Raw genomic sequence first — 10,030 nt, forward strand, 5'->3', positions numbered from 1 at the left:
AAATGGTGCCTGTGGAAATCAGGTGAGCAGTTCTGGGCTAGAAGTGTGATTATAATACCAGTGCCACATGACCAAAATGCTACATATATTTTAGCTCCTATTTTTTGTCAAGTGCAAATTTTGGTCCCAAATATCTCATTGTAGAAACTTCCTGAAAATAATTCAAAATTTAGAAACTCGTTTATAAAAAGAATATTTTAAGAGGTGGTGTTTTTTACTTTTAGGTACTATCATAACAATTTACTTTTAAGGATTCAACCATATCATATCGAACTAAACCTCCATATGTACTACTGCCTTTGTAGCAGGTAATCAAACAGGGCCGGGAAGCACTTGAAATAAAATGGTGGGAATGGAGGGCTCAGCTATACAGAGCTGTTTCTGTAATTTCAGGAAAATAAGGAGCTTTGGATTCTGATGCCAGTGGGAGCTGGGAGCTGCCAATTAGGGCTGCATTGAGGCAGTGAGATCTGCTAGAAAGGGAGTGGGAAGCATCACGCAGGCATTTCCTGCTTCCCAAGGAGTTTCTGCCAACACACTTCATCTTCTAATTTGGTAAGGGAGGATCCATCTGGTATATCAGCTCTGAAGCGAGTATGCCCGCATTTTATATTGCAGGCAGCAGCTCCTGTGGGTCAGGACAGTGAGAGACAGCCGGGCAGAGAGTCAGTGAGTGGTAGCTTCCTGCTTGCCATGTAACATCCCTTCCCAGGGGGTACCTGCCTATCAGTGGTATGTGGATCTACCTCTCTCCGAAATACCTTCCTCATTAAACTTTCACTGGTGCTTCTATTGTTTCCTTTAAATGTTTTGGTGTTGACATGTCGTTTTGTTGAAAAATTCCTGCCCGTCTCTGCTCAGTATCTCCTCCTTCAGTAAGCTGTCAGCGCTCTTTGGTTTGCCAGGCTTATGGCAGTCACATAACAAGGAAACTTGCAATACGAATCAGTGATACATAAGTGTCTCCCAGGGGGTGCAAGTGATGGAAATCACAGTTATTGGTTATTATTGGACCAGTGGGAGCTTAGGTCTGGAAAAGAGATCATCTTACCAGTTTCACTGTAGTAAAAAGAGCCCCTTCTTTGTTCCCCTGAAGCCACTAACTGCAATGGCAGTTACATTCAGGCCTCAATTTTGGGACCATCCACATGGAGTAAGGGAGACTGTTTGAAGCACAGGGATTATCCTGAGATTCCAGATTTTGTTGGTTTTGAGTCAGAGCAAGATCTCCAGAAGGCAGTCAGACTATTATTACTGCAATGCATTTCAGGAATATCCAAGCCAGCTTTATCCAAGATGCAACAGCATTGACTTTTTGCAAGAATTGCTCAAGCTTCAGATGAAGTCTGCTGTTGTTATACTGTGTTCAGAATAGTGGGAAGGATACAGCTCAGGCACTGTATCTTTGGATCACAGCAAAGGCAAACTATTTGTTCAGCTGTGCATGTGAAGGTGGGCAGGCTCTTCCCCTGCTGAGGAGTTTAGTAGATCTCTCACTGTTTTATTCTCCAGTCTTCACTACAGAAGACCATGCAGCTTTTCTTTTTTTTTTCCTTTTTATTTCCTTTATTTCCTTTTCTTTCTTTTTTTTTCCAGGAAATCTTACATTTCAGTTCCTGCCGATTTGCCTGCATAGGGCATCAGTAAAAAGCAACTGACTGAGGCAGGCCTTCCATGCATTTGCACTTTTGCTCCTGTCAGATCTTCTAAAAAATGCACAGTTGTGTTTCACCAGTGCTCTAACCAGAAAAACTCAGAAGGACAACAATTGTTGTCTTTGTTTAGCCCAAGTATCTATGGTTTATCTACAGCTATGTGCTGGCAGGTCCTGTGGCAGCTGGGCTGTGTAACTCCCTTGTCCCCCATCCTTCTGTCTGCCATATTTTCTTCATTAGCTTAATTCTTTAAATGAATATTGTTCTTTCCCACCACTGTGGATACAATTGTCAATCATCTGCCAAGCGCCTCAGCAACTGGAGCCCACATCCTAAGACCTGCAAAAGCTAAAGGTACCAATCCAGCCTGCTTTTACACCTGGTACAAGAGGCAGGTGAGAAATGACGCAAACAAAGAGATTTTTATTAAGAAAAAATGGACATGGTTATTCGTCTGGGAAAGCACAACCCCGATTACACTTAAAAATGGAATTGAGTGCCTGTTCTTCTTTTCCAGTAATGGCCAGGGCTCTCCCAGTACCTATCTAGCTGCCAAGGAAACCAGTCCCCTGAACCAAGGTCCTCAGAAGGGAGAAGCAGGAGGATTCAGAGGCCTGGAGCAATCATAGCAGCTTCAAAAGCTGCTGCTTGCCTCAACATATGGGGTCTGGAGGGGGCTATCTGTTCCCTTAGGACACAAGTTCAGGGACAGCAATAATGACTTCACATGGTGTTGGTTAACCTGTGAGTAAATAGCTCATGCAAATAAAACCTCATTGCAGCACCTCTCTAGGGGGAAAAAAAATTAAGATGATGATTGGACTTGCCAAAGCAATGTGAATGTGTCAGGAAGAAAATTTTAGTGTTTTGGAAGGTGTTTTCCTCCTGTTGGGGAGCAGATATGAAAGTGCTTCATGTTCTTTGGAAGGAGGTAGCTACGGTGGACTGCTCTGATCTAAACCCAAAGGCAATCCAGCAGCTGAGCTGCCATGGAGTAGGGCAGGAGAATGATTGTGCCTACATACACGTGCATATTCACACACACATTAGGCAGGAGACTGCTAGAGCTTTCTCTGAACTATTTCAGCAGTGTTTTGATTTCTACAGTCTGACACATTCCAGCCATTTAGTGAGAATCTGGGGATTTTTATTGAGCTCACATTTAGGGAATTGAGCAGACTATTTTCCTGTGGGAACATCAGACCTGCACCTTGCACAGAAATGACGTGAAGTTGCCCTTAATTCCTTTTCTCTACTTTCTTAAATCCAGGATGTTGCAGAATACAGGGGGAGTGAAACAAGGTGATATAAAACTAACAGAAAAATGTTAAATTCTTCTCAAAGTCTTGACATTGAAATGCATGCCTGAAACTCATTCTTGCATGAGATAATATCAGGCAAGTGAAAGCAACTGGCTATGAATAGAGGTAAATTTCTGTTTAAAATATAAAATTCCCTCCACAATCAAGAATAGCTCTCTGAGGTTATTTGTCAGGCCCTCACCATGCTGCACTGTAACAAATTGATTTCAGGCAGAGAATCAGTGAAATTATATCTGACTTGGCCAGCTGCCAGCAACATAAAAGAGATTATGATTTCCAAGAAAAAATTTATGATTTCCAGGAAGAGGACATGGTCTCTATCACCTGCAGAACCATGAATTGTAGGTTAGTGGCTCCCAGTGTTTTGTAGGAAAGGCTCACTACAGAAAATTGGTAGTATTATATGCCTTTCCCTCCACCCCCAAAATACCGCTGCTTTTCCTCCTGTCACTTGTCCTTTGTGCTGCTCCTATCACCACTCCCCTCTTCTCTGGCCATCCAACACAGGATTCCCACCATGTCCTCCTTTCTTTTTGTCATTGCCTCTCAGAGAAGAACCAAGTGGGTGCTTTGTCAGTGGTTTTCAGCTGGCATCTGTCCAGCTGTTGTTGGAGAGATGAGTCGACAGCATCATATCTTCTTCTTTTATCTGAAGATGCTGCAAAATGCTTTGTAGTCAGTATTTGCATCTGTTGAGATGTGTGCTTCGTGTTAGAAAATATGCATTTTCATAACCACTGAGGACTGGAAATAAATGTTCTCAGGAATAAATATATCATTAGAATGCTGTGACAGTATTGCATTTATATTCAGGAGTTCCAAACAGAACAAAGGTCACTTAAAATAGTGAAGATAATGTGAAGAACCAGTATGAAAAAAACTGCAGTTGATTAAAAGCATACCTGAAACAACACTTTTCTAATGATGATGGAGGACATGTTAGAAATTTGGAATAGGCTTAATCAATCATCTTGTTTCACTAATACTTTTTATGAGTTTGTGTAACAGCAGAGATGCATAGTTTATTTTCAGCAAATTCCTCTCATATCATAAGACTCAGGTTTTTTAGCCCTCTATAAATATATTATGTTTATGAAATACTTCTTAAAGTTTTCTTTTTGGATCTTTTTGTTATTAATCCTGCTCACCTTTCACTTGTGCACTTTAATAAAAGGCCGTTCCATGATTCTTTTGTGAGGAAATATCTTGACTGCAGCTGACTGAAGCCCATTGAGAAGGAAATATCTTGACTGCAGCTGACTGAAGCCCAGCTCTGAGAAAAGGGTTATTGTATGAACCTTTGGATAACAGGCAGCCCCACAAAGCCTGGTGTCACAGCCTAAGGTAGAACAAGGCATGCTGTTAAAATTGCCATCTTGTGTTTGGAGAAACTGGTTTTGACAACTGATTTGGTAGCGGCACCCAGTGGCTAAAATACAGACTGCAAAATTTACTAGCCCCAAAATTTCCCAACTCCATTGGGAGTTCGTGTCCATGAGGTAAAAAGCTTCCAGCTAAGTTCAGGGAGCTGCAAGCAAGGGGAAACTGTTTCCAGCCTCTTTCACGAGTATTAAAAGAGTTAGATATTGAGGTGTACCCTTGGAATATGCCCTTTGTCACTGAAACAGCTAAATATACATATTTTCCTAACATTTCCTTGCGCAACTGCTGCAGTTGCCATGGGAGGGTTATGTAACGATTTGTGGGAAGGGATGTGATCCTCACAGGAAGGAAAATCTCTTCAGTGATTTCCTATATACAGTCTATGCTATAGCACACTATAATGTTCTCTGCCTTTGACACTACATATATTTCTATTTACACTTGTATGTGCATCTTATATGTAATTATACACATGTATGTTACATATAATGATGTGTGTTCATGTGTGTGTTTGTGCACGTATCTTGTAGGCAAACAAATGGGCAGACCAAGGATATCCATACCAAGGGTCCACTACCTGCTGGTTCGTGTTGCTTACGGTTTAAAAGCTGACATAAGGTTGTACAGTACCAGCACTTCATGAATCAGACCTATATCTTCATCTTTGTGGAAGATACACTGGGGCTGCAATATTGGCCCCCTGAATGCATCCATCCCACATAGGCATGAAGGCAGCTGATGCTCCTCTCCACTGCAGGTTCCACGCCCCAGGTGTGGGTAACAGAAGCAGCAGAGCTGCAGTGACACTGGCTGTGACCTGTGTTAACTGGAGAGGTGCTACTATCCCTTATGTGTGTGTAGGAGGGCTTCTGCTGCCATATCATCCCTGCTGCTGGCAAAAGTCTCATGGACTTCCCCAAGACGTGGGTTTTTACTGCATGGCCTTGAGCCAGTGGACTGAACCCCAGGACCATTTCAGGAACCCTCAGGGCTGAACTATGGAGCGCTTGTCCATAGAGGGGCAACTGCTCTGACAGTAGCAGCTGGAAACCTCTTGCTATAATAATTAATGTATTTGTAAATTCTCAGTTGACGGTCTTAGTGCACCACATAAAACTAAAATAACATTTTCAAGGCAGCGTAAGGTCAGTACTAATATGAAAACTGCCAACACACCCTTCACAGGAGATAATAAACACAGGTGTTGTAAGGTGCAGGTGGTTACCAATCTGTGGCCAGCTGTGGTAGTTCAAAGCAATAACTTTGCATGTGGAAAGCTGGAAAGCAGCAGCAGCAAGCGCCATGCAATGTTCAAAAACTGAAAAGGCTGGCTGATGTGAGAGGCAGTGAGAGCAAGCACTGTCTGAGGGCTCAGCACAGCACAGACTTCACCTGCTGGCTTGTGGTGGTAAGGACAGATGACAGATCACTGCTGCCTTCTCAGAGTCACTGTTTGAAGCTCAAGGGGAAGCTGATTCTCACCATAAAGGGCCTTAAAAACACACACCAGCAACTGCCATGTTGTTCTGTCCCTTGTGTACCAAAAAAATGCCTGGCAGGACAATTTCCAAGCTGGTTTTTGTTCCAGTTGTTCCTCCTAGTTGTAAGTCTCCTTCCTAGCACACCAGACTTTAGCAACACACACCTCCCATTCAAAATAGTTACAGATGCAATTCTCCCTTCAGTGAGTTGTTCCTCCTCTGGAAACCACTGGCTGAGAGGACGTCCTGCCATATAAGAATTCACTTAAGCGGAAGCTGTTGGAGTTAGGAAGAAGCAAACAGCTGAACACATCCCCATCTCCAACTCCCACCCCTTTTCCAGGGTTTCCTCCACACACAGCAGAAGCAAATTCACCTCAGTCACCCATCTCCATGTATACTTTCACAGGCTGGATCATCAACTTGATTCTCCATTTTCAGTCTCCTGCTGCTGGGCAGACCCTTAAAGAGCAGGATGGAACAGGAAACTTACAGGGACAGTTTCCTAAATGGCCAGAGAAGACCAGGTTCAGTTCATGCATTCAGGCCCTGACTGTATGATTAATGTAGCACAGAAGCAGCTCATTTTGGGAGGCAGGAGATTCTTGACCAGTGATGAGAGGTGGTGAAGAATCACAAACAGGAGAGAGAAAAATCTCTTGACAATTATTTACTTGTAGCTCTTCCTCCATTACAAGAGAGAGGATGGACTAGAAGACCTCTCAAGTTGCTTTGCAGCCCTATTTTCTATGATTTCTAGTTGTGACTGAAATTTTCAGTCTCTAAAGTTCTCTGACTGACATGAAGGGACTTTCTACACTGATTACAATCCCAATCAAAAAGAGAAAAAAGAAAGAAAAAGAACAAAAAACCTCCAGTACCCCAAGAACAGTGCTATTTCTTAGTAGCAAATGTCAGGTTTTATTCGAAGTCCATTAAATGCAGAAAAATATTTGCTGATTGGTTGAAGACAGTTCAAAAAGTACTGATTGACATATAAAGTTTGTGTTTCTTTTAAAATTGTACTTTAATGAAGATCCACATCCCCTTTTCATGTTTCAGTATTTGCTGTCTTTGAGATAATTCTTCTACCTTTAATAAACATGTATTAGTGAAATATTTTCTCATCAGTTTTCCAAGGCAATACTTTGCAAATGTTCTACCTCCAAAACCTTGGCCTTGCTCAAGCTTAGTGGTTTCTGCAGCTGTCACAGCATAAGGGAACTTCCCCTTTTCTCACAGTGGTTATAGAAAGGCCAGCATCCCCAGGTGAATTTTCAAGAACCTCTTCCTAAACCCTGTAAAATGCAGGAAGTCCCAACAGGATGAGAGAGTGAGAATCCCTTTCCCCACTTCCCCACCCTGCAAAAAAACCAAAACAAGAGTTTGAACGGGGAGAAGGAATGATTACCCCAGAGAATGAGACAAATAGAGAGTGAGACAAAAGAAAATGTCATCCTATCATCATACAGAACGCTACTGGCCTGAGTTTGTGATAAGGATATGAAACAGGAATGCATAACACATCTTGCCCAATAAATGCTGTCATCCCTCTTCCACTTATGGATTATTTGTGTCTGTCTAAGGCCCAGTTATTCTCAGCAAGATTGAGTCAGAACACCAATTGCACTGTGGGACCACCCAGGCAAGATGAACTCTGCCTGCCATTACTGACCAAGGTTTACATTCTTAAATACTGCCCAGCGATGGACCCTTTGAGACTTCAGTTTCTTGACATTTCCCAATGTCAAAGCTGAACCTTACTCACTGTAGTTTTCCTGTCATGCAATCAACCGCAGACGAGGGGAACAAAGAGTTTCCTTTACTGTTGCACAGTTGAAGATAATTGCAGCCCTTCTTAGTTTATCATTTTCTCTTTCTCTCTGGAGAAAAACAAATTCAAATCAATTCTAATTAATCCAGTGTTGTCTTCAAAGACCTATTCTGGTTTTTGTTGCTTTTGACTGGTTCTTCTCCTCTTTCAAAGAGGAGAAGCCCAAAAACTGAGGCAACCCGTCAGCTATAGCCTTGCCACTGTTGAGTGTTCTTGTAGGCAATACTTCTGCTTACACAGAATTTTTATCTCTGAGTGATATTGCACAAGTGTGATGCTGTTGACTCTTATGCCAGCTTGTGATAGGCTACCCTATGGATCATTTGCTATAGAACTGTGGGTTACCATGTTTCTCCCAAGCTTTTGCCTGCAACACTAGTTGTTTCAGTGGCATGTGGAATCGTCTACTTTCAAGGAATTTGCATTATTGTTCTAGCCATAGATTTTACAGCCAAAGAAATTATATGAGTTTTTCTTTTCTTGTATTAAATTTTGTTCTATTTTTCCCCCAAGCTACTTTTCCAATTTTTAAAGATCATTTTGAATTATAATCCCACCCTTGAAAATTGCAAACAATGACCCCAGGAGACTTTTGTACATGGCTGCTAAAAGCTGCCTTTTTGCTTTCACCTGAGTCACTTTTGAAAAGTGTTTTCCTTAGCCTGGATTAAGAGACTCTAAGTACCTTGAATAGAGAGAGACTTCACTACTTCATTACTGCTACTCTTCTAAAGGAAGTGACATGTGGGCTGGCAAGCAATGTTAATACAGAGCAGTCCTACAAAGATTGTATTTTTTGCAGCTCTTCCCTGTGTAAAAAGCAAGCTCCTTGTTGTACTTTTTGAGCCACTGTTTGACTTCCATATTCTTCTGTAACAGATCTATTTCTTGAACTGTCTTTTGAATCCTGGCCTAACTATATTTTATCTATTCATTTTTTTAAGACAATGACTCAAAGGATTTTTGTACATATTGGATGGTCACAGAAATGCTTAACAGAAATATTTATGCAGAAAATTAGTTCTCACTAATATACATTTTGGATCAGGATTAGATTCTGGGTCATTATCACATAATTTATACTTTCACAGAGTGGCATTTTATTAAATGTATATCTTTGTTTTAGTGCCATGTTATCTGGAGGATTGTTTGCATGGGAACTCTCACAATAGATTACTTGGTAAATTAAAGAATATAGAGATTATGAGATAAAATTAAAAGTATATAGAGATTATGGAGACAAGGAGATACAGAGAACAGAACACCATCACCTTCCAGGCATTTATTTTGCAGACAAACAAATTATGACTTTATTTTTCCATCAATTCAGACTAAATATCCTCTTTTGTTTCAGATCCTCCTTTGGGATTAACTGCTATTGCTTCATTGACCACAGCAGACTTGTGACATTTTATACCAGCTGAGGACTTACCTCGGGTATATTTCAGCTAGAATATTAAAAGCAATATACTGTTGACAAAAAAAACAAAACAAAACAAAACAACATCTGGTATCCTTTCATGCATACTATGTAATGAAAGGTTTTAAAGCATGGGGTGCTTCAGTAGTTTAAGCTCTATTTCAGTTTTAGACTGTACAGTAAACATTTCATTTCATATAAGTGGCATCATTAGAATACCTAGAGGTCTATTTGGATAGGACATCTTCTGGCAGATTATTTGGTGAATTACTGAAGTTAGAGGATATGGGGAACATAAGGGATCCTGGATGCATTTGTAGATTATGAGAAAAGCCACAGTTATCTGTAACAAGACAGAAGATATGCGAGACCTTTTTGCAGGTAATAAATAAGCTCAGTGACATTTGGAATAGGGAAGCTGACTGATCTCACGTCGAGGTTCCTTGCTTCCACTGACCTTCATTCAGGTATGGAATCTACCATCCCTGTTTCCCCCTGATAATCCAGAATCCTCTGGCTTCACATTCACAATGTGGATTTCATTTGAAAAAGAGGGCAAATAGGGCATGCAGCACAGCTTTATTTGCCCAGATCTGGCACTGAACAATGCACAAGACTGAAAGGGGAGGAATGGGGGAAATCTGTGGGAACGTGGTCATATAATAGGCTGTAAACAACTCTCACAAGAGAGGGGATTTGCAGGGAGTATGCAGCATTTTCATAAACATGAAGATTAACATGCCTGAAATATGGGGTGGTTAAGAAGGGGCAAATAACAGGAGAAATAGAAATAGAGCGAGCAGGAGAGAAAGAAAGAAAAAGAAAAGGAAAAAGAAAGAAAGGAAGAGAGAGAGCGTGAAAGAGAGAAAGAGAGAGAGAAAGAGAAGAGAAGAGAAGAGAAGAGAAGAGAAGAGAAGAGAAGAGAAGAGAAGAGA

This window comes from Corvus kubaryi, unplaced genomic scaffold (genome assembly GCF_017639235.1).
Source record: "Corvus kubaryi isolate FWS band 111438036 unplaced genomic scaffold, C.kubaryi_AGA036_p1.0 129, whole genome shotgun sequence".
NCBI classification, from domain to species: Eukaryota; Metazoa; Chordata; class Aves; order Passeriformes; family Corvidae; genus Corvus; species Corvus kubaryi.